This window comes from Rhinolophus sinicus, chromosome 16 (assembly GCF_057876585.1).
Source record: "Rhinolophus sinicus isolate RSI-liver-muscle chromosome 16, RSI-T2T, whole genome shotgun sequence".
Lineage (NCBI taxonomy): Eukaryota > Metazoa > Chordata > Mammalia > Chiroptera > Rhinolophidae > Rhinolophus > Rhinolophus sinicus.
This window is the reverse complement of record NC_142516.1, coordinates 12,682,150-12,705,329: the sequence shown is the minus strand read 5'-3', so window position 1 is coordinate 12,705,329 and position 23,180 is coordinate 12,682,150. Positions and strand designations below refer to the sequence as shown.

Genomic DNA, 23,180 nt, shown 5'->3' with positions numbered 1-23,180 from the left:
TGGTGGGCTATGCCCACTGCAACTAGAAACAGCAACTGGATCTGGAGCTGAGCTGCGCCCTCCACAACTAACACTGAAAAGACAACAACTTGAAGCTTAACGGCACCCTCCACAACTAAGATTGAAAGGACAACAACTTGACTTCGAAAAAAGTCCTGGAAGTACACACTGTTCCCCAATAAAGTCCTGATCCCCTTCCCCAATAAAATATTTTAAAAAAACAAACAAACAAACAAAAAACTACAAAACACTGATGAAAGAAACCAAAAAGACAAATAAATGGAGACACATACAATAACAACTAGATCTATAGATTCAATGAACCCCAATCAAAATCCCAGCAGGATTTTCTGGTAGATATTCACAAGCTGACTCTAAAATAAATATGAAAAAATAAAGAAACTTGAATAGCCAAAAAAGAACAAAGTTTTGGAGGACTCTCCATAACTGATTTCCAGACTTACTGTAAAGCTACAATAATCAAGACAATGTGTTAGTGGTGAAAGAATAGATACAAAGGTCAATCAATGGATCAGAATAGAGAGCACAGGAACAGACCCTCTCAAATACCATCAACTAATTTTTGACAAGGCGCAAAGGCAATTCAATGGAGAAAGGATAATGTTTTTCAATAAATGGGGTTGGAACAGTTGAACGTCCATATGCAAAAAAATTGAACCTTGACCTAACCTCATACCTTGTACGAAAATTAACTAAAAATAGATCGTAGCCCCAAATGTAAAATGTAAAACTATAACACCTCTAGAAGAAAAAATAGGAGAAAATCTGATTGACCTTGGGTTAGGCAAAGAACTTTTAGATATAAGTTTTATAAAAGAAAATAAAAATTTATAAATTGGACTTTATTAAAATATTTGTTCTTGAAAAGACTAGTAAGAGAACGTAAACACAGCCACTGAATGGGAGACTATCTGCAAACCATATTTCTGTCAAAGAACTTGTATAAAGAATATACAAAGAACTTTCAAAACTCAATAAGAAAATAACACAATTTAAAAATGGGGGAAAAGTCTGAGCACACATTTCACCAAAGAAAATGTATGTATGGCAAGTAAACACTTGAAAAGATGTTCAAGCCTTTTATTAGGAAAATGCAAATTAAACCATGTTGACACTACTACACACCTAATAGGATGGCTAAATTTTAAAAAACTGACAATACCAAGTACTATCAAGGATTCTGGGCAACTAGAACTCACATAAATTGCTGACAGGAATACAGTCTGGCAATTTCTTCTAAAGTTAAATTTACACCTAACGTATGCCCAGTTATTCCATTCCTGGGTATCTACCCAAGAGAAATGAAAACTTACGTTCTCACTTAAGTATTAGTTCATGTTTACAGCACTTTTATTCGTAATCACGAAAAGCTGGCAATAACCTAAATATCCTTCAAGTGATGAATTGTTAAATAAACTGTGGTTCTTTTTATATCATATATTAATACATTTTTCACACCAGAATCTGTTTCTGATTTATTAAATCCATTCTTGTACCAGTACAATTTGTAAAAAGGTTTTCATAATTGCAGTTTTAGAACATGTTTCACTGATGTATTACTCCTCTTTACATTTTCTTTTAGTTAGTCATAGTTATTTGTTTCCATCTGAACTCTGTTGCCACATTTCCTCCAAAAACGATCTTATTGTAATTTCCCCAATTCCACTTACTCTAAAAGTTAATGTACCATGTTTCCCTGAAAATAAGACCTAGCCGGACCATAAGCTCTAATGCATCTTTTGGAGCAAAAATTAATATAAGACCCGGTTTATATTATATTATTATATTATATTATATTATATTATATTATATTATATTATATTATATTATATTATATTATATTATATTATATTATATTGACCCAGTCTTATGTTATACTAAAATAAGACCAAGTCTTATATTAATTTTTGTTCCAAAAGACACATTAGAGCTGATTGTCTGGCTAGGTTTTATTTTCGGGGAAACACGGTATTAAGAACTGGTAGCTTTACAATATTCAATTGTCCCATCTATAAGAACTGGTATGCTTCTTCATTTATTCAGTCTTCTTCTGTATCTCTTGGTGAAATTTCATAACTAAAAAGCACATGTATATGAGTTTCGTACATATCTTGCTGAGATTATGTCTAAATTTCTTATCAGTAGTGGTAATGGTTAAAACTATGATCTTTTTTTCCATTATCTCTTCTAATTAGTATTAGTTAATAATACTTATTAACTTAGATTTTTGGGGGATATATAGTCATTTAATAAACTCTCTTTTTATTTCTCATAGTTTTTCCCTTGATTCTTCTGAGTAAGGCTTCTATTTTTAAGTTATATGGAGTGAGGTCGTCCCTTGCAGGTCAGAGCTTACTTGGCTAACAGTAGATATCATCCTGAGTTTCCTCAACCATAATAGTTTGCTGGTAAAACAGAGCAAACCATTTCACACAACTGCTTATCTTAATCCCTGGGCCAGCCTTATTATTAATTACAGTAAAAGCAGTTACCACTTACTATTACCTACAATGTCTTAGCTTTTGTCAGACACTGTACTTGCATGAACAGTTAGCTTCACAGCAACCTTGCAATGGTTGTTTATAAATAGGAAAACTAGACATTAAAGGAGCTAGGTACTTGCCCAAGACCACAGTTAAGCGGTTGAGACAGCATTCAAACCCCAGGTTTATCTTACTCCAATGCCCTTCCTCATTTCATTTAACCACAGAGCTTTCTTCCTTTAAAAGAAGGGAAAGGAAGAAGTTGCAAAAAAAAAAAAAAAAGTCAAGAAAAGAAAAAGAAAGAAATTTCACTTAGCATTGCTAAATGCAGATATTTGGGGGGCGGGGGTGGGGATGGAGGCTGGTGTTCGATCTGTTTTCTTTGTAAGCAAGTAACATGGAGTTGAATGATTAACAAACAGTAGGGTAGGGGAAAAAGAGTTGCTCAAAATAGAAAAATCTCAGTTGGAGACTTAAAATACCTCGCATTTACTTTTAGCAGGTGAGTCTTAATGTATTGTTCAGAGCCAAAGACACACGCTCATGATTTAATATTTGGGATCTGTTTGTTTTATTTAACTGCATTCCCACTGCTAAAATAATACTGCTAATTAATATACCCAGTATCTCTATAAATTCTGCATATGAACTATGCTAAACTGCCCAACTGCTACCTGAACCTAGGCAAAAATATTTGTCTTTTTGTGCCACTATTTTACCATTTGTATTTTTCAAGGCATTAAAAAATAACTAAAAAAAAAAAAACACTAATTTTGCCATCTAACAACAGTTAATTGTTTACTTTTTGAAAGGGCATTTTATTCTGTCAGGCTCCTTTTAAATTTAGAAAGCACTAAAGGAATTAACCAAATATTACCTCTATGGCTTGAAAGAAAAATCTTTTCTATCAAATTTTGGATTTATATGAGTTTTACTTACAGCATTTTTTCATACTATCTTTGAGTTTAAGGGGAGATGAAGAAGGGAAGGGAAGGAAATACAGAAAAATGAATTTGAACAACTTAAAATCTGGCTCCAGGCCACAACAGAAAGAGATCCGTCTATGAGGTCCAGGGGCCGGGGTTTCAAGACTGCAGCCATTGTTTCCAAGCTCTATGTTCTTAAATTGCATGTTCTCTTTGTAAAGACTTTTCATAAAATAATGCCTAGCATGTGTTCAATTCATTTTAGCTATTATTATTATTCTAAAATACAGAATGTCCAACTTCAGAAAACTGGGGTAATAATATCTCACTTAGGAAGGTGTAAGAATGAGAGGAGACAAGCAAAGGAAATACCTGCGACAAGACCTTTTCTTTCCCCACCCTACCTTTTTATGATAAGCAATCTTTTAGATTGCAAGAATTAAGAACTGAAAGGGATCATCAGAGATTTCTGAATGCACTAAAAGGAATTACCCTAAATAAAGGCATTAATGCTTTCATTTTGTAGCACAAGAACAGAGAAGGTAAGAAAAAGAAGAGAACTTCAATGTCAAGTACTGCCATTTGCTTCTGAGTTTGGGGCTAGATTTGCCTCAGTGTTTCTGTCTACAGACCACAGCTGAGCAACTTCAAGGTTAGAACTACGTATTTGCTCACGGTAACGCCTGGAAAATTAATTCAGAGAAAAGAAGTGCATAGAGAGCAAGAGGAAAGGTCAATTTAAAAATAATATCCTAAGGCACCCAGTGACGTAACGTAGGAACCATTTCCTAATTTTCAAAACAGGTAAGGTTCGTCCCACATATTATAGTTTACCATTCATCCCCAGACAATTTTTCAACATATTATTAAGTAGATGGTTTGTGGATTACTGGAAACAAATATGTATTTGATCACACAATGTGCCATACCATCCTGGGGAAATTCATGGGGTATGCAAGGAAGAGTAAGTGGAGAGAAAATCTACTTACATGGTTGTAACAAAGACTGACAGGAAGGAACAGAAGGAAATACCTATTAGAAAGATATAGTGGGGCTCGGGATTCCTGTCTAAGGAGTTTGTACCTCATCCTGCATAACTCTCCAAAAAAGTACCACCTGCTTCAAAATCACCAGGGGAAAACAGCCAGACACTGATTCCTGGATCGCATCCTACACCTACAGAATAGAAATCTCTGGTGGGGGAACTCAGGGAAATGCATTTTTTACAAGCTTCAAAAGCAATTCTGGTGCACCCAAAAAGTTTGCTGTTAAGAGAAAAGGAAATACGGAAACTTCTTGAGCAGAGTAATGATGTGGCCAGAGTTGGGTTTCAGAAGTAGAAACAATCAAAAACAAAAATAGCAATAATAATGATGCCAACAGTATCTCTCTCTACTAGTATTTAATTACTGATTACATGCCAGGCACTGTTTTATGCACTTTACGTGCATGAACATGAAAAACTTCGAGGAACGTATAAGGTGGCTACAAGGTGATACAGGGGATAAAATAAGGGAATGGAGGCACAGAGACATGAACTAATTTCCCCAAGGTCAGGTGGCCATAAGGCATCCAGCTGGGATTAGATTACCCTTCGCAGCAGCATGGAGAACGGACTGGGGCGGAGGCTGGAGATGATGGATTTATTGATAAACTCCCGCAGCAGTCTCATAGGAAAACCTGAATCTGGGCAGTGTCAGTTGTAATGCTTCTGCAAACACACAGATACCTGTCCGTGTAGTATACAGTGATAGTAAGTCTGTTTGCTTTCGGAACAAATAAACACTGCAAGGTGGAAAATACACCTGTCTGAAGTGCGAAAAGTTTAACAGATTCGGAGTTAAGAGCCAAGTAAAATAGCTGTTATTCCAAAGGACACTTAAAAGAAGTACTTTCTTCTTTTGGAACTGGAAGTGGGCTATCTTACTCTGTGTTCCCTATCTAATCCTCTTACTCTTCAAAACATGTTGACAAATTCTTCCCACTCTCCTGCCACTCTTCACTATTCAAACACTTACACAGTATAAACACTATTCTAGTTCTTTGCTTTATCATCATGACTAAGCATTTGGGTAACACTTCAAATTCAAAACTAAGAGCATGAGAGAGAAGAAACCCCTCTTCCAAATCCACTGCTCACTCCTGCTCTTGTGCACACCATTAGAGGAAACTCATCAGCCCTCCTACCACACACATACACACACACACACACACACACACACACACACACACGATACTCAAAAGAAAACTGAAATGATCAGAAGTGGTCTAAACAGATTGGGAGGCTTGATTTTTTTCTTTTTTCTTTTTTTAATGAGTATTTGGAGCACCAAGATGTCAAAGACCTCGTTCAAGTTTGCAAACAACACAAAACACCACCTTCAAACTTCCGCTAATCATTGCTAAAGCACTACAGGAAGTAAGCGATCTCAGAAATTCTCAGGGACCAGTGGTCAATAATAAATAAATACTTGTCTCCCTCCTCCAGTCCTGAAGTAATAGCCTTAGAGAAGCAAGCGATGGCAGCTAAAGTACCTAAGGGACACACGCTCTGGCTAAGAGAAATTTATCTCCACATTACTGGAATGTACCTTTTCGTCTGACTTCACTTCTGATTTCGCATATCCCATTCACTACTTTCTGTCCTGTTAAAAGGTAGCACCACACTGTTGGGAAAACGGTGCAACTGCTATGGAAAACAGTATAAAGCTTCCTTGAAAAATTAAGACTAGAACTACCATGTGATCCAGCTTCTGGATGGAAAGCAGGGTCTGGAAGCGGGATTTGTACTGTTCACAGCAACATTAATCACAATAGCCAAGATACGGAAGCAACCCAACTGCCGATCAACGAACGAATGAACACAAATGTGGGCTATGCATCCAATGGAATATCATTCAGCCTTAAAAAGCAAGGAAATCCTGTCACATGCTACAACATGGATGAAGCTTAAAGTCATTATGTTAAATGAAATCGGCCAGTGACAAAAAGACAAATAGTACATGATCCCACTCATATGAGGTATCTAAAGTAGTCAAATTCAGAGAAACGGAGAGTAGAATGGTAATTACCAGGGATTGGGTTGGGGAGGGGGAAAGGAGGAATTTTGTTTAATGGGAACATTTTTATTTTTATTTATTTTTAAAACTTTTATTTATTTTAAGTGTGTTTTTCCAGGACCCATCAGCTCTAAGTCAAGTAGTTGTTTCAATCTAGCTGTGGAGGACGCAGCTTACACTGGCCCATGTGGGGATCGAACCAGCAACCTTGCTTTTAAGAGCATCACGCTCTAACCAACTGAGCTAACTGGCTGCCCCAATGGGAACATTTTTAAATGCATGGGACTAGATTCAGGAAAGTGGTTACATCTGAGTAGGGAAAAAAGAAAATGGGATAAAGGAGGAACACTTGAAGCTTTAATCATATCTAATACTTAATTTCAAAAAAAAAAAATCCAAGGCAAATGTAGGAGAAAATTCAGATATTACGAAGGTGAGAGGTAGGTATACAGCGAATGCTCACTACATTACTTTCTGTACTTTTCTGTAAGTTGATATATTTCATAATTTTTACAAGACATTAGTTTCTTCTCATTAACATTTCTCATTAGTAAATATTATCCTACTGAACCTTGTACTGTATTTATCTACCTGCCCGACGTCGGTTACAGAAGAACAGGTTTTACATCTGACTTATTTCTGGATGCGTCCTCACCCCTCCCCAACACATGCCTACGCGGCTCTTTGGGCTCCAAACAAGGTTAGACAATGTAGAAGTCAGATTTAAACTGCATGATGGTTACCTGAAGCAATAAGTCGGGTAAATAGTATCTTTGCCTGGGGCAGCCAAGATGATGGCCTCAAAATAGGATTACAGGTAAAGTCTGAAAAATGAAAAACAGAAAAGAAAACGAACTGCACAGTGCTGGAAGCAGAAGGGTAAAAACACACAAGACGCACAGCCAAGGGCATGGGTTTATTCATTCACTTGGCAAATATATACTGGCTTACTCTGTGCCAGACACTGCCAAGGTGCTGGGGATGTAGCAGGAAATGGAATACACCCAAATTCATGCCCTCATGCCTCTGACATGTCAGCAGTGGGGAGACGTACAATTAGAAACTTTTGTTAAATATCTAGTATGTTAGGAAATAGTTACACGGTAAAGAGGAAAAGCAATACAGGGAAGGGAAACGAGATGGGGAAGAGGAGGGGCCGTGCACACGCACGCGCGCATGTGTGTGCGTGCAAGTTTAGGTAGGACATACAACGGAAGCCTATGGTAAGTAGATGCAAGAGTTTTTCTTTTACATGTTCTTCACACATACTTCCAGGCAGATAGGGAGGTTTAAAAGGCTCCAAGGAATGTTCTTTTGGATAATTGAATGAATAAATAAATGACTGAATGAATACGACTAGAAGATGGGGAAAAAAACATCAAGAACATGGAAACAGAGAACTCTATGTTTTCTCTTAGATTACCGGAGAAAAGACTCTTGGCCAAACATATGAACATTAATTCAATCATTCAACAAATTAGTACTATACCAAAAAATGGGTGGTATAACGTCTAGATGCTGGAGACCCAACAAGGTGGAAGAAAGACATGGTCCCTGTCCATATACAGCTTACAGTCTTAGAGCAAGAGACAAACAAAGCAGCAGCACATGTGCTAAGAACTAAAATGGAAATATGCACACAATGTTATGGCAAAACATGGTATGTGTGTTTGCGAAGGGACAAACACCTCATGAAGACTTTCCAGAGGAAGAATTTTACACAGAGACACAACGAATAAGGAAATTTGGTCAAGCAAAGAGCAGCAGGGAAGAACGCGCCAAATGTGAGGAGGTGGCATGTGTGATGATGGGGAGGTGAGACAGAGCCTTGTGCCACAGGGAACTGAGTGGGGTGCACTGTGGCTCCAGCACAGAACAGGAGACGGGAGTGGTGACAGGTGAAGGGCTTTCTTAGGGGCAATGGGAGAGCCATGGAAGAATTTTACAGGAGAGAATGACACGATCAGATCTCCATTTCAGGAAGATCTCTCTGACTGCAGGGTAAGAATGGACTGGGAAACAATTAAGGCAGAGAGACCCCTTAGGAGTCTGCCAAGAGCATGTGCCTGTCACTAAGACCACCGGAAACGGATCGTTACCTGGGCTGGATGATATATACTCATGTCCTTAAAAGTTGGTTTTCGATTATAGCAAAAACAAATCATATGCATCAGTGAATTACCAATGTCTCTTATCTGGAAGGTAAGGCAATTGTATAAAATCAAAGACCCTAATAGAACAGGCCCATAAAAAACGTGATCCGAGTTGTGCTTTCCAACCACCTAACGTCATCATGTTGTCCGTACAAGAGCACCTTCATTATACATTATGTCAATATCTGACAACAATTTTCATCCTTTCCCTTCCCAAAACAATGTTTCTACCCATTTTAACAGCTTCTGAAACTTTGAGGCTCATGGGTAAGAACAGCTTTTCAGCTGAATAAACACAGACCAACAATGAGGGCAATGTGGCACGAGGCTGCCCACTCAGATACTTTCCACAGTAGGAGTCCAAGCCCAGCTCCCTCGGTTGGAAAGCCCAGGGGCATAAACATTCCAGATATACAACTGAACTTACTTCATCAGCGCTGGCATTTCTGCTGAGTGTTCAGTGGACAGTATACAAAACTTTGGGGAAATTATGAATGGTCCAAGGGCTTAAAAATTTGTAAACGGTAATAAAAAAGGTTGATACACTGGGGTATTTTGTTGACAGCACGAGACTGACACATTAAAACAATGTGACTCACCAGCAGAGACCAGGAAGGCTATCAGGTTTTAGCAATGCCCTCTAGAAGTCATACTGTGCACGTCAATCATATATTAAAAAAGTATGTGCTGCAGTCAAAGGTGGAACCACTCAAGATGAAAATTCTTTGTACGTTAGGGTACATTCTAAAAGACTAATGTTTGGTACTAACTACGTATCAGAGGCAGAATGTTTCACTAGGGTGATGCAATGTTTGAGGCAGCTTCTCTATCCTTTTTCCTCCTTCAATATGAGCGGTACATTCCTAGCCAGGTCTGTCAGACACCCCGGGTGCTAGTGAATGGTGGTACAGACTCTTCAGTGACCAAGCAACCAACATCCTGGGATTTGAAAAAGAACTTTTTACAACGAAAAGTTCCACTAGCAATAGACCATTTGCCTGAGTTGTTTTCATAGCAGCAACTGACCCTCTGCTGGAGACCACAGCGTCCCCTGTACTAGCCCTATGCCGTCACTGTACAGCTAACAATTAGGATAGAACAGAGGAGGAGGGAAGTACTTTAAAATTTTAAGGCAACCAAAGATGGGAGAAATTAGGTGGTCAAGGAGAAGAATGTCCTTGTTGTAAAAACAATATAGGTCACAGACATTTAAAAAGACATAAACAGTAAGTTTCTTGAACTCAATAAATATTAATGGAATAAATGTGGTTCAAATGACAAATTTCAGCACAAGTTGTTTGCAGTTAATATGCCCACTGAAAAAATCATTTCTTTGAGTCAGTTTACTCCCAAGTGAAAACTGGACGATAATCTGTAACCAATCCTACCCAGACAATTCAAGGAGTCCTTCTACTGCTAGTTTTCATCCTCAGTTGGGCTGTCTAAAGTAGTTAGCAATGTCAGAAACAACAAGAAAGCTACCAATTTTCATTACCTCTCTTCAAAGCTGATCAATCAAGTCTCTATATTTACTTTAAAAAAAGAAGAAGCTATTTCCCCCCGTCATAAAGAAAGCATTTTGCTGACTCTACATTTGATGATACTAAGAAATTGTTGTTCTTTTTTTTCCTTTTTTTTTTTTTTGGCTTAGGTATGCTAACAGCATTACAGCTATTTAAGAAAAATAAAAGAAGCCTTAGATTTTAGAAATACATTCTAAAATATTCATAGACAAAATGATAAAATGTCTAGAATTTATTTCAAACTAATGCAGCAGCAAGGTAGCTGCCTGGGGGTACGGGTGAGGCAGGGCTGGCCTGGATGGTTGTCCAGGCGGTTGATAGGTATAAGAGAGGTCATGGCACTATTCTGTTAACCTTTGTATATTTTCAAATTTTTCCATAATATAAAAGTTTTTAAGTGTATTTATGGTAGTTTCACAGGCATATTTTCTTAGGTTTTTGTTTGTGATTGCAAGGTCATTCACTGATCCCCTGAACAAGAGGTTAGATTTCAAATAGGCATGCCAGGCAAAAGCTCTTCACCAAGATTAACTTGAATAAGGTAGGATGGTTTGAATGCATTTTAACAAAATTTCCTTAACGTCTGGAAAACAGATGAAATGCTATTGCAAAGACGATTTTAACAACTAAGATTTTTTGAATTCTACGGCGAGACCACGGGGCCTAATGGTTAAGGCATCTGACTTCGAATTCTTTCCCTCTGCTTTCACTGTTTTAAGTGCTTTAGCAACATTATCTCGTAACAGTCCTCACGACACTATGAAGTGGGCTGACAGACTCGAGAGGTGAGAGGTGGAGCTAGGATCTGAGTCCAGACGATGTGACTTTAGAGTCTGTTCTTCTAACCACCAATGACTGGGCGCTTCAAGGCTCAACACTACTGGTTTGGGTAGTGTTGGAAAGAATTCAGAAAAGAGAAAAAGAAAACTACTTTCGGCTCGAAAAATATACATCCATGGCCTTGTCAGGGGAAGCAGTATATATGGTGGGGGGAGAATGGAAAAAATTTGAAGTTAGGTAGTAGATCAAATAATATTGAATTAGAGCTAGTTACCATTCATTATTACATGACCTTGACTAAATTCAACACCTCTCAGTACAGCTTTAATATTCTCACCATAGCAACAACAAAATGGTAACTATGTCATGTGAAGGCTATGTTAACATTTTGCAATATACTATATGTGTATCAAATCATCACACCGTACATCTTAAACTTACACAGTGCTATAGTCAATTAAATCACAAGAAAGTTGAGGTGGGGGGCGGAAACCTCTTATCCTTGGTTTCTTCATCCATACTTTGAAGGTCTGAGGGAAGGATGGAAAGGAAAAATGTATGTAAGGGAATCCAATACGTAAGCATCCTAAAGCATCCGCATGCAAGTCTGTTCTTCGTCAGACCGTAAATACCTGTCACTCCCCATTCCGTCCTCAGCTCCTGGCCCAGCACCCAGCACACAGGAGGCGCTGGGATTTCTTCAGTCTAACAGCAGATCCATTAAGAGGTCCAGCACTAATTGCTGGCTTTATTTGTCAAGTCTATGCATTATACCAACAAGCAAAATAGGTTTCAAATGTTTGCTTAATAAGAGAGGACAGAAAACTAATTCATGTCCCTCTCCTATTATTACATTATCTTAGCATGTAAGCCCTTTAATCCAAAATTATTGCTGGGAAAATTTAGAGAGACAGTCAGTGGCCTCTAATTATCTTTGCTGGGGTTCATTTACTCTTTCAGGAGTTCACTGAAATTTCCAGATTGGTCTAAAACACAAACCTTACCATGTCCCTTTAGGGCTCATACTTCTTCATTGCTTTTAGAATAAACTTCTGAGCATGACATACAAAGTACCTCGTTATCTCACAACTGCTGAGCATTCCAGCTTTAAGGTCCACCGTTCCCTGCTTTACCCTCACATGTCCTCTCCTCCCCTGCTCAGGGCACTCAGGGCTTCAGCTCCCTGAACAGTCTGTATGCGTTTCCTCCCTCCGCACTTTTTCACATGCTACTTCCTTTTCCCAGAGTGTCCGAGTCTCCCTCCTCCACCTTAAAGCTCAGCTCAGAGAAAACTTCCTCCCCAAAGCCTTCTCTGACATCGTCCCTCACACACTCCCCAGAAGTGTGGCTGAGGAGTCTCCTCTCCGTTCTTGCAGTACGTGCGCTCCACTGGGATGGAACTTATTCTCTAGTCTGATTTTCTGTGTCCTCCACTACGTTCTCAAGGACAGAAACCATATCTTATCTGTCTATGCAGCATCTCTCTAGCCTGGCACGAGGTACACAGCAAGTGATTAACAAAGATCTGATAAACAAATAAAGGACGCTTAATTCAAGATGGAAAGCCCAGTGCAAACTTATTGACAAAAGCATCCCCTTTTCCCTATTACTTAAGTAAAAATGAATACAAAGTGAACCATCTTAGTGAAACACAGTTGAAGGCCAGCTTGAACATGGCAAGATAATAAAATATCAGGGGAAAAGAGGATCTGAAATCTTGTCTGGTTAAAAAAAAAGAGAGAGAGAGAAGAAGAAAAAGCAAAAAGATTGGTTAAGCAATAAGGAAATACAAAGTAATAGCTTCCTGACATGTGTGGCTTTAGTCCCTGAAAACTATTTAATCACTGATTGTAAGAGTGTGTACTTCTAAATGAGTGGTCTATTATGGGAGATTATCAACTAAAATAAATACAGCAAAGAGAAATCCTTACTGTCTGAGAAACTGTTAAAAGACTTGTTGTTAACATGAAAGACCATATGCTAAGAAAAATAATTCTCTAAAACAGTAAGTTTAAGTAAACTTTTTGTTTTTTGCAATAATTGTCTGGAGTCCATTTGGAATTTCTCAACAGAAGATTTACGCACAAGTTAAATAATGATTAATAAACACAAAAGTACTAAGTTGCAAAGTTTCTGTAGCAACTCAATATCATTATTTGAGATTGTCTATTTCTGACAAACTTGTGTGTCATCTTTCACACTAACTGAAATGGCCCTAAGTTTATGGAATTATGCAATTTGCATTTAAGTGCCATCCTAGCTAATGTATAAAATTACTTATCTATGACAGATAGCTAAGTCTTCTCTTCTGGAAACCAATCCACTGTACAGATCAATTAGGCTAACAAAAAAATGAAAGTGAAATTAAAATGGACAGTTATAGTAGTATGGAAGGATACGCTTTGGTCTTTCAGGTCAAGTGCATACATTCTACTACAAATCCAAAGAATCAAGAGGAAAGCCAATGAGGGTGGTAAACAGATCTATGGAATAGACAGAAAAATAGTGACTACAAATTAGAAAAGAGAGTGAAGGTGTCAAGGAGGAAAAGATGTATTAAAATTAACAACAGGTTAAAAGGATATAATAAAGCACATTAAACTCAATCTACTTTTAGCATGTTAATTTGCTATGCTAGAAAGAGCTTCAAAAGTAAGACAGATTTGGGTTTGAGTCTCAAGTAACTAGTACTTCCCAGCTACGTAACAATTGGGTAAACAATTTACTTTCATTGCAGTCTCAGGTTCTGTGTAAAACAGGGTAACACTACTAATTCAGAATTGAAAGGATTAGAGGTAGTGAAGAACCAAAAAGATTAGAAGTAGTTGAAAGTAAATAGGTATTCAAAATATAATAATACAAAGAACAGCTAACATTTAGACAGTCTACTTATGCCAGGCATTCTCAGTACTTCACACATGTTATCATTTAATCCTAATAATAACCCTGGGAGGTAGATGCTCTTATTATGCCCATTTTACAGATGAGAAAATTAAGGCACAGTCCAAGGTCACACAGCTAGTAAGTGGTTGGGAAAAAGATTCAAATCTAGGCAGTCTGGCTCCAGAGATAGTAGTTATCACTAATAATAATTCTTTAGTTAGCATGAACACAAGTTCTCTTCCAGCTTGATAATTGTGCTTGTGCTCCCTCCAAAAAGCTAACCTTTAAAAGCTACAGAACTCTGATCTGTAGTACATCTCTGCTACTCCACTGCCTTTGTACAAATAATTTCACAATCATGGGCCTTCATTTCCTCATTTCTTCAAAGTAAAATGCTACTGCCCTAGGTTATTATACTTTTTAAAACAGAATACAAGACAATTTACCCAACAGCCTTTTCTTCTCAGGATAGATATAATCTCAGGATATAGCTGGTTACACAAAAGGGAACACAAAAAAGTTTGACGTCAACAGGTATGGGACTTGAGGCCATTTTTGTGGCTAGTGACTAGAGTGGTTACGTCTGGGAAAGAACTCCAAATTGCCCTTTTCTGGTTATGCTCCTGGGTAGGAGGAAGAGATAATCAGAAATGAGCAAGGCAGTTTCTGGCCTCCTGTCGTATGTGGTCTAGTTGGAAAGTATTATATAGTGCTTTGAATCTGCCATTCACAATCAAAGATCTTTTTGACAGTGTCATTCTCAGAGATAGATAATTTACCATTTAGGAGAATACATTTATTCAATAAATACTGAGGTCCTACTACATTAATCTAGGTGCTGGGGATACTGTGGTTATAAAAAAGAGGAGAGACAGAGACAAAAATCCCTGCCCTTATGGAACTTACATTCTAGTGGTGGTGGAGGGGGAGGACATATGTAGAGGGGGCAGGACGTATGCCTCGACTCAGGGCAGCTATTTACTGAGTACTCACTCTGTGCTGGACACTCTCCTAGGTAGATGCTAAAGGGTACACACATCAGTGAGACAGAGCCAATAAGCTACTTGAGAACAAGGTACCGATGAGTCAGTTACAGAAACCAATAATACTTAAAACAAGAACCTTAAAAAGCAAGTCATCAAAAAACAGAAGGTGTACAGTAATATTAGAATACACAAGGTACAATAATAGAGAAGGCTGCATGGATATTTTCCAAGCACAGTAAGTTTGTCAGGTGAAAGAAAGGGAGGTGGTAGGCATCTGTCATTCTTTCTGGCAGCCTCGCATCATCGTCTAATTTCCTGCTATTTCAGAATTCCTTCCTATTTGGGGGAATTCTCAATCTTAGAAGCCTTGCTATCCCACCACACATGTTCAGAGTGCCAGATTCTGTCTTTTCCTGCTTCCCCCGCATCCAGGGCACGGGCAAGTGACTGAGGCTCTGGCTGTCACATGCATCCTCACCTGGCTTGTGAAGAACAACTAATGACTCAAAGGAATGAGCGTGAGGTTCTGCTGGCAGAGGGGAAGAGGACCGCAGTATGACAAGTGGCAGCAGAGTTGTTATGGCAGCCAGTACCCAGTGTTTGCCGTGTTGGTAGTGCACGCTATTGTCTCTGACGCTCACTGGTGGCATGTTCAGTGAACCTCTCTTTGACACAACTGGCCATCATCTCTAGCACCATGTCCTGAATTTGGTTCCCCCGGAGATCCTGTGAATGCTTCTATATCCTTTTAAAAATTCCATTTCTGATTAAATAAACAGGCATTGGTTTCTGTGGCTTACAATTAAGGCCCTTATTAAAACTGAACAGAAGAGCACTCCAGGCAGAGGGAACAGCATAAGCAAAGCAACTGGAGGCCAGTTGCTTAGGGATTCAGAGAGGAGGCTGTGAGGCTAGACAGACCTGAATTTGAATCAAGGGTCTACATTTGACCAGCTATGAGGCCTTGCTCAGTGTAAACTCCCAAAGCCTCAATTTCTGCTTAGTAAAGTGGGGATAACACATATTTCTTATTAGGTTCCTTGAAAATTAAACAAGGTCATGATAATTCATTTAAAGCTCTTAGTATCTGACACAGATGATTGCTTCATTAATAATAGTAAGCACAGTATTTTGGGGGGGGCAATACAAGCAATTTGATTCTGCTGGAGTTTAGAGCATAAGGAGAGGGGTAGTAGGAAATGATTACAGAGTCAGATTATGGAGACATTTTAAGTCATATTAAGAAACTTAAGCATTATGGGCTGGAATCACGTATGTGACTAAATCGGAGAATTATACTGAAGTATAATTATCATCTTAAATTATTAACTAGGAGAATATGACCAGGTTTTGCATTGTACATGTAGTCTTCACAGCTATAGTTGTATAATTCAACCCGACCACTGCACGTGTACACTTGCAGATGTTACTGTCCAGTCCTGATACCATATAATCTGAAGCTATTTAATTATGTCAACACAAATCCTCCAAAATTGTGTATGTCTTCTGTCAATATGGTTTGCAATTGGATCAGAAGTAGCTGGGTCTGTACTTAAAATAATAGTTTCTCCTTTGATCTGAGAGACAACGAACCTTTGAGTGACGAGGGAAGTTTACAAAATGGGCAGGGGGAGTGCATCCTCGGGTGACTGGCAGACTGAGAATTACATCTGCAAGTCTGAGGTTCCTCTATGACTTTGATACCATTAAACATCGCCTGTGACTTTTTACAACATATTCTTGCACACCAGCATCTTGCTCTCGAGTCCATATTAAGATAAAGATGAAAGGTTTTATGGCCAAGGCAAGAACAATCAATACTACCATTTTGCTGCGTGTGCGATTTCTTGCCAAATGCTAATAAGCATTACATGGGCTCTGTCAGCACCAATCCTTCCAGCGCTGAGTACACTGCCTCCTAGGTACTGTTCAGTTCTGCTTACATTTATCATGGTCGTCTACCTGTTACTCTCGTCTAATCTGCACCATTATCTCCTCTCCCCACCTCCACTACACAGCCATAGCCACCTCTGAGAAACACTTGGATCTGATTTTGATTTTCACAGTAGCTATTGAAATCCAACCTAAGTCACTGCGTAATTCAGAGCGAGTGCTGAGAAGGACAATGTATGGGCTTGCTGGGGGCGGCTAAGGAAAGTGATAAAAACAGAACCCAAAATGTGCTCTGTAACCACCGCCTGCTTTATTTCATTTTCTGCTAGTCCCATCTGCTTTGGCAACGCAGCACAGTTCAGTCAAAAGGAAAAAAGAGCACAGACTTGTAAGCCAGACAGAGCTGGGTTTGGATTCTAGGTCAACACTTAAGAACCCTATTAGGTTGGTCCGATGATACTCAGGTTACAGCTGATGGTATAGAAGCCCAGGGAGATTACATGCCTTGCACTGTGGATCTGCATGTTGTCTTGGGCAGGCTTTCAAAAATATCAATGTGTAACCAATGTAAAATTGAGCGGTCATGACTTCCTATAGGCCAGTCTTACTTTCACTTTACTGGCTCATTTGTGGTTCAAGTGTGATACCTACAAAAGATCCCAGAGGAGTATACATCTGCCAGAAATGGACAATGGCTGTTTCAGGGATTCCTGGAGTCCTATCTCTGTATTTGCTTTTTGAAAATGCCTTCCAGTGTTGTATGAAAGGAGAGAAGTTGAGCACTCCCCTTGACAAGGATGGAAGAGACTCGCGGGCCTGACAACGTGCAGAACCAACAGTTAAGGCACTGCCACCTACTTCGTGGCCTCTGACCGTTGTTTTTGAGACCAAAGGGGTGGTTACCAGAAGGGTGGGGGGTGGGGTATGTGTGGAAAAGGGAAGGGGAACATAATAATATAGTGATACGTTTTCACAGTGACAGGTGATTACTAAAATTAGTGGGGTGTTCACATTGTAAGGTATAAAAATGTCGAATCACTACCTTGTACACCTGAAACTACTATAACCAATATAATACCATACATCAACCATACTTGAATTAAAAATTTCTGAGAAAAGAAAATAGCTTCCATTGAGTCCAGTTCTGAGCAGGACTGTCACTGTTGTACATGCAATGAGTCTTATAGGATAATTCAGGCTTGACCTGGACCCCTCTGACAGGACAGGATATGGCCGAGCATATTGGTCCTGCTCTGTACCTCAGAACCACCTGTTAGAAAACAATGACCTGTGACAACGTGCAAGGCTTCCTGGTTACCAATGCACCAGTGCACGGATTGTGTTGAGGAAGCTGGTAAATTTATTAATCTAGAATTCATAAAGTTTTCTCTGCTGTTTTGCAAACACCGTGAATAGGTAATAACAACTATTAATAATAATGATAGCTAATTCTGAGTATTTACTATGCGCTGATTATTAAGCAGTTCTGAAGTGTTTTACATGCATTAATAATTTAAGCCTCTCTTAATAACACTATGGTTCACTATTGCTCTGATTTAAAAGTTATAGCCTTTTCTTCACAAATCTCAGAGAACAGAGATCACTGGGTAAGGCAGATAACAGTTTCCTGAAGGCCAGAGTCATATTCTGTATGTTTAGTATATTCTTTAGCGCAGCACCCAGGCCTTTTCTGGCAATGCAGGAGCTGGGCAGATGGGCACCTTGACCTCTCTCGTCACAAAATTGAAAACACTAAATGCCTGGCTTGGTTCCATACTGTTTTGGGTTTTCAGGGCCCACTTGAACCCAAGAAAAAGCATGCTTGTTCTGGAACAGACACAAGAAAAATAGTCACTGGTTTGGTTCTGCCAAAGAGTACCAAGTCTCAGGTAAAACATCGTATGGAGTCTGAGATCTCTATTCAAAATAGATTTATGGTCTTTTTGGTGACATGACAAATAATTTAAATGTGGCGATTTTTTCCCAATTTTGATCTGTCATGTACTTGACTTCACAAGAGTGCTAAATCCAATCCACACCTCTGTTTTCATAAGAAATAAGTGACCTCATTTATTGCTGTGAGAAATGGAGCAATGTATGCAGTAATGAAACATTAAACTCAGTCAGTGACTAAAAGGCTTTATGGTATAGTTTTTCTCTGTAACTATTAGGAGGCACCTAATATACTAGTAACTTGAACATAATAAGCACTCAGAGTTTGATCATTTAAATTATAGTAATAGCACCAATAGAACTACTTTCAATTTCATTTAAAAAGTGTCCTGTTTCACAATGTTAAAATATTTGAAATATATTATGTCAAAGACCAATTTTTTTTTTAATTAACGTTTATTGGGGTGACAATGGTTGGTAAAGTTACACAGGTTTCAGATGTATTACAATTCTGTAATACATCATCTATGTATCACATCGTGTATTTCAAAGCACTACATCGAAACAGAATTATCTCAATGGTAGGGAGGGGGAAATAATAAGCATTGATGTGAAAAAAGAAATCCTGTAGTTACCACTAAAATGTTAACTTTAGTTATCTTTGGGTTCCTTTTTTGGTCTTTACATTTCTTTATATTTTCTAAAATGAATATGTATTTCTTTATAATCATAAAAAAGATTAAGTATAATCCACTCTAAAGAGAGCAACTAAAAATAATATTAAATAGAAATAGTCTCAGAGATTAGAGGAAAAACGATGGTTGCTAGAAAGGAGGGGGGTGGGGATGAGGGAGAAGGGGAAGGGATCAGACAGCATAAATTGGTAACTATAATAATGCCAAGGAGACATGAAAGACAGTTTGGGGAATATAATCAATAATGTAAAGATTTCGTAAGGTGTCAGATGGGCACTTGTCTTATTAGGGAGACCACGTTATGGATGGTTTAGATGCTTGACCACTGCACTGTATACCTGAAGCTGAACAATATTGCATGTCAACTATAATTTAATATGTATATAGTCACGGGATATGGAATATAGCACAGGGAATAGAGTCAATAGAATTGTAATAGATATATACAATGTCAGAGGGGCAATAGATTGGGGGAGGAGGGGTTATCACTTTGTGAGGGATGAAATGTCTAACCATTGCATTGTTTTGTACACCTGAAACTAATAAAAAAGAGAGAAGAAAGATCTATAAAAGCACAACTTATTTATTTTAAGAGTTTTATATGAGATAAGGATTATTTTATTTTCTCAAGGTAGTACAGGAAGAAAAATAATATTGAAGGATCCCAAACCTTTGGAAAATACCATAACATAACTGTCTATAAACTATACAAGTATGTTAACTGCAAAATAGCATAAAAATATTTTTGCATAGAGAAGCCACCTGTAAATGCATGTGTTTACTTCTTTGTTGTGTTTAATCAAACGCTATCTTGTTCACATTACATTGTAAGTTATATAAACCATGTAATCAGGAAAGAATACCACAAAACTGTTTGAATTCTTTAAAGCCTTTGTGTTTGACAAAAGTCTACCATAATTTATACATGTAACTTCTCAAAAACCTTGGGAGGCTAGAAGTAATAGGCTTCATTTCACAGTTAGAGAAACTACGTCACAGAGACATTTTTAAAAATGTGCTCAAGAACTCACAAAGTGAATGGGAATAAAGAGGGAATATAGTTCTTCTGGCTGCAATTCCACTGATTAGCTGGACCATTCAGCTCTGCCTTTGTGGACAAGTTGAAGCAACAAACTAACTTAAAAACTAAAACCAGTTGAACAGGGTAGGTTTGCAGGCAATATACCAACAATTCAGTATAATAATACCCAACAGCTAGATTGCTTTGTGTTTTTGCTACGCTTTATAACTATTCATTAACCCACACATCAATGGATGGTGGGGCCACGTGGTTAATGGAGTTAGTTCATATAGAATGGATACACGGATTTTAATGACTATGAAGCCAAATGAGAAAACTACAGCAGAAAAATACCAATGCATTCCTCTAATCAAGCCTCAATAAACAATAAAAGAGGATAAATATGTTGGAATACCAAGCACCCCCTCTTATTCGCCATAATCTCCGTTAACCCTCCCCAAACTACCACTACCTCCCTACAAAATGATAGACAAGACTGAAGAGAACCTGAAAGCTACTCAGTTCATCCAATTTCCTTCAGAGGCCAACATCTAAGCTTTTCCTACCGTGTTTCCCCGAAAATAAGACCTAACTGGAACATAAGCCGTAGCATGATTTTTCAGGATGACATCCCCTGAACATAAGCCCTAATACGTCTTTTGGAGCAAAAATTAATATAAGACCCGATCTTATTTTGGGGGAAACACAGTATTAGGTTGGTGCAAAAGTAATTGCAGTTCTTGCAATTGTTTTTAATCTTTTAAAACAATTACTTTTGCACAAACCTAATAGTATATTTTTAAAGGAATTTCACCTTTGAAAACCATTTCCAAAATTGAAATGGTCATAGATAATATGTTCTCCTTACAGTTAACAATGCTACTCCTAACCTCTTTTTCTTTTTTTTTTTTTGCTCACATACATAAAGTAAAAGCACTTGATTTTTAAAATAATAAAAATTTAATAAGATCCCTGGTAATATGCCAGTTTCTAGGAAGCATGCAAGATTGAAACAAAGGTTTCCAAAATCAGTTATCTAAAGAGTCTAAACTTTAGTAAATAAAGGTTATTTAACATTCCCCAGCCAGGCTGAAAACATTCCTACTCCTTATCATTTTCCCTGTGACTAGTCAGAATACATTCCGTTTTCCAATTGAATAAATTTCCCCTTCCCTCAGAGCCTAGCTGTCTTTCTGGCAAGGATATCATATAGAACAGCTGTTATATTACCAGTATAAAAGCAATCCCATCTGATCTAATTGCAAAACATATGGACAGACTGAAACCAAACTTTTCAGAGTTCTGTATCTTTAAAGGAAGAACTAATCAAAGATCTTCAATTGGTAAAGGCTGTGAAGAATGCCATGAATTCAAATTTTGCACAATTTAAACAAGATCTATTTCAATAAACTACTTTAATTTTTCAGCGCATGCTTTAAATTCCCTAGACAGAACCAGCTCTGTTTTAGTCTCTTCTAAGATCTTAGTTAAACCTCTCCTAATGGTACCAAATCTTAGCTATGTCATCCTCCCATATGTTTAAGATTTGTCAGGCCTCAAGAAAATTTCCTTTCTTGGGCATTGTCTTCAGCAATCTCCTTTCTTCAGAACCACAACTCACTGAGATTAGGTAAATATCTCTGATGCAAATCAAAATTGCTGAATCAGTGGCAGAAATTATAGAGAAGTGGCCATGGGTAATATCACCTAACGATCCCATATAAGTAAAGGCTTACCAAGTTTATTGTTTTCATTTTATTCATTTATTTTTATGACTATAAAATTAAAATTGGATATATTAATTTAAAAATTTTGGAAAATTCAGAAAAACACAATGAAGGTAATTAAAATGATCCATAATCCCATTATTTAGCTTCAGCCATTTAACATTTGGTATATTTCTCTCCTCCTATGTATATTGTTACTAAACGTAATATAAGCATTTTAACACCCGAATAGTTCACAGATTACCATAATTTCTTTATCATAGGATTTTAGAGTAGAAGAATTCCTATTTCAAAAGTCTTTACCAAAAGAAACTCAGTATATAAACCAGATGAAAATGCAGTCGATTAAAGTGTGATGTGGGGATGTGGGTTGGGGGTGGAGGACCCAGAAGTAGACCCATTTGGCCTCCATATTCCCTATACAGGTTCCCAAACACACCTGAGGAACCCAAGGTGCCCAAATAATACAGTTTAAAAACCATAAAGCTAGTCTAACGCTCTCAGATGAAATTTCCTGTCTAAGATCACAGAACTGGTAAAAGAACGATGAACTTAGAGTCTCATGTCTTACAGACAAGTGCTCAGCTTTTTCAACGTAGCTACGCTTTCTACAAAAGTCATCAGATGTTCATTTGTTATTGCTGTTCTTCCTTTAACTGAGAAAAAAAGAAAGGACAAAGTTATATGACAAAAAAAAAAAGAATAATGAATGTAATTTGCTAGATCTCAAAGACCTTCCCTTGCCCTAAGTAGTAAAGAGGAAAAAGAGAAAAGGTCACCTCTAACCTAAGAAACAAGGTCATGTGATTAAATTATTTTCCTTAAGAATACACTGCAGTTGTACTACAGCTACAAACCATTCACTCTTCTTCACTCATTCAATCATCAAATATTTATTGAGAATCTATTTTGGCCTGGACACTGGGGATACAATTGTGAACAAAACAAACGGAAGTCCCTGCCCTTATGGACTTTATAAACCTGGGCGGTTTGAGCAAGCTACTTCACATTCCTGAATCTGAGTGTTTGCCATCCATAAAGTAAGGATGAAAATATTTAACTACTGCATTGTTTAAGAATTAAATAACATGATATATGTTTAAAAAAAATCCTGGTAAGGAACTAGGCATGCAATAT

General features: G+C 37.9%; 1 protein-coding gene and 1 non-coding gene across 2 annotated transcripts in view; one reads left to right on the top strand and one right to left on the bottom strand.

Moving 5' to 3' along the window:
• MEGF9 (multiple EGF like domains 9) overlaps positions 1 to 23,180 on the bottom strand; it is an 84,579-nt gene that overhangs the window by 52,890 nt on the left and 8,509 nt on the right. The window lies entirely within an intron of this gene.
• Positions 17,461 to 17,591, top strand: LOC141571435 (U6atac minor spliceosomal RNA). Its single transcript, XR_012496178.1, has one exon. It is a non-coding gene; the product is annotated as a U6atac minor spliceosomal RNA (small nuclear RNA).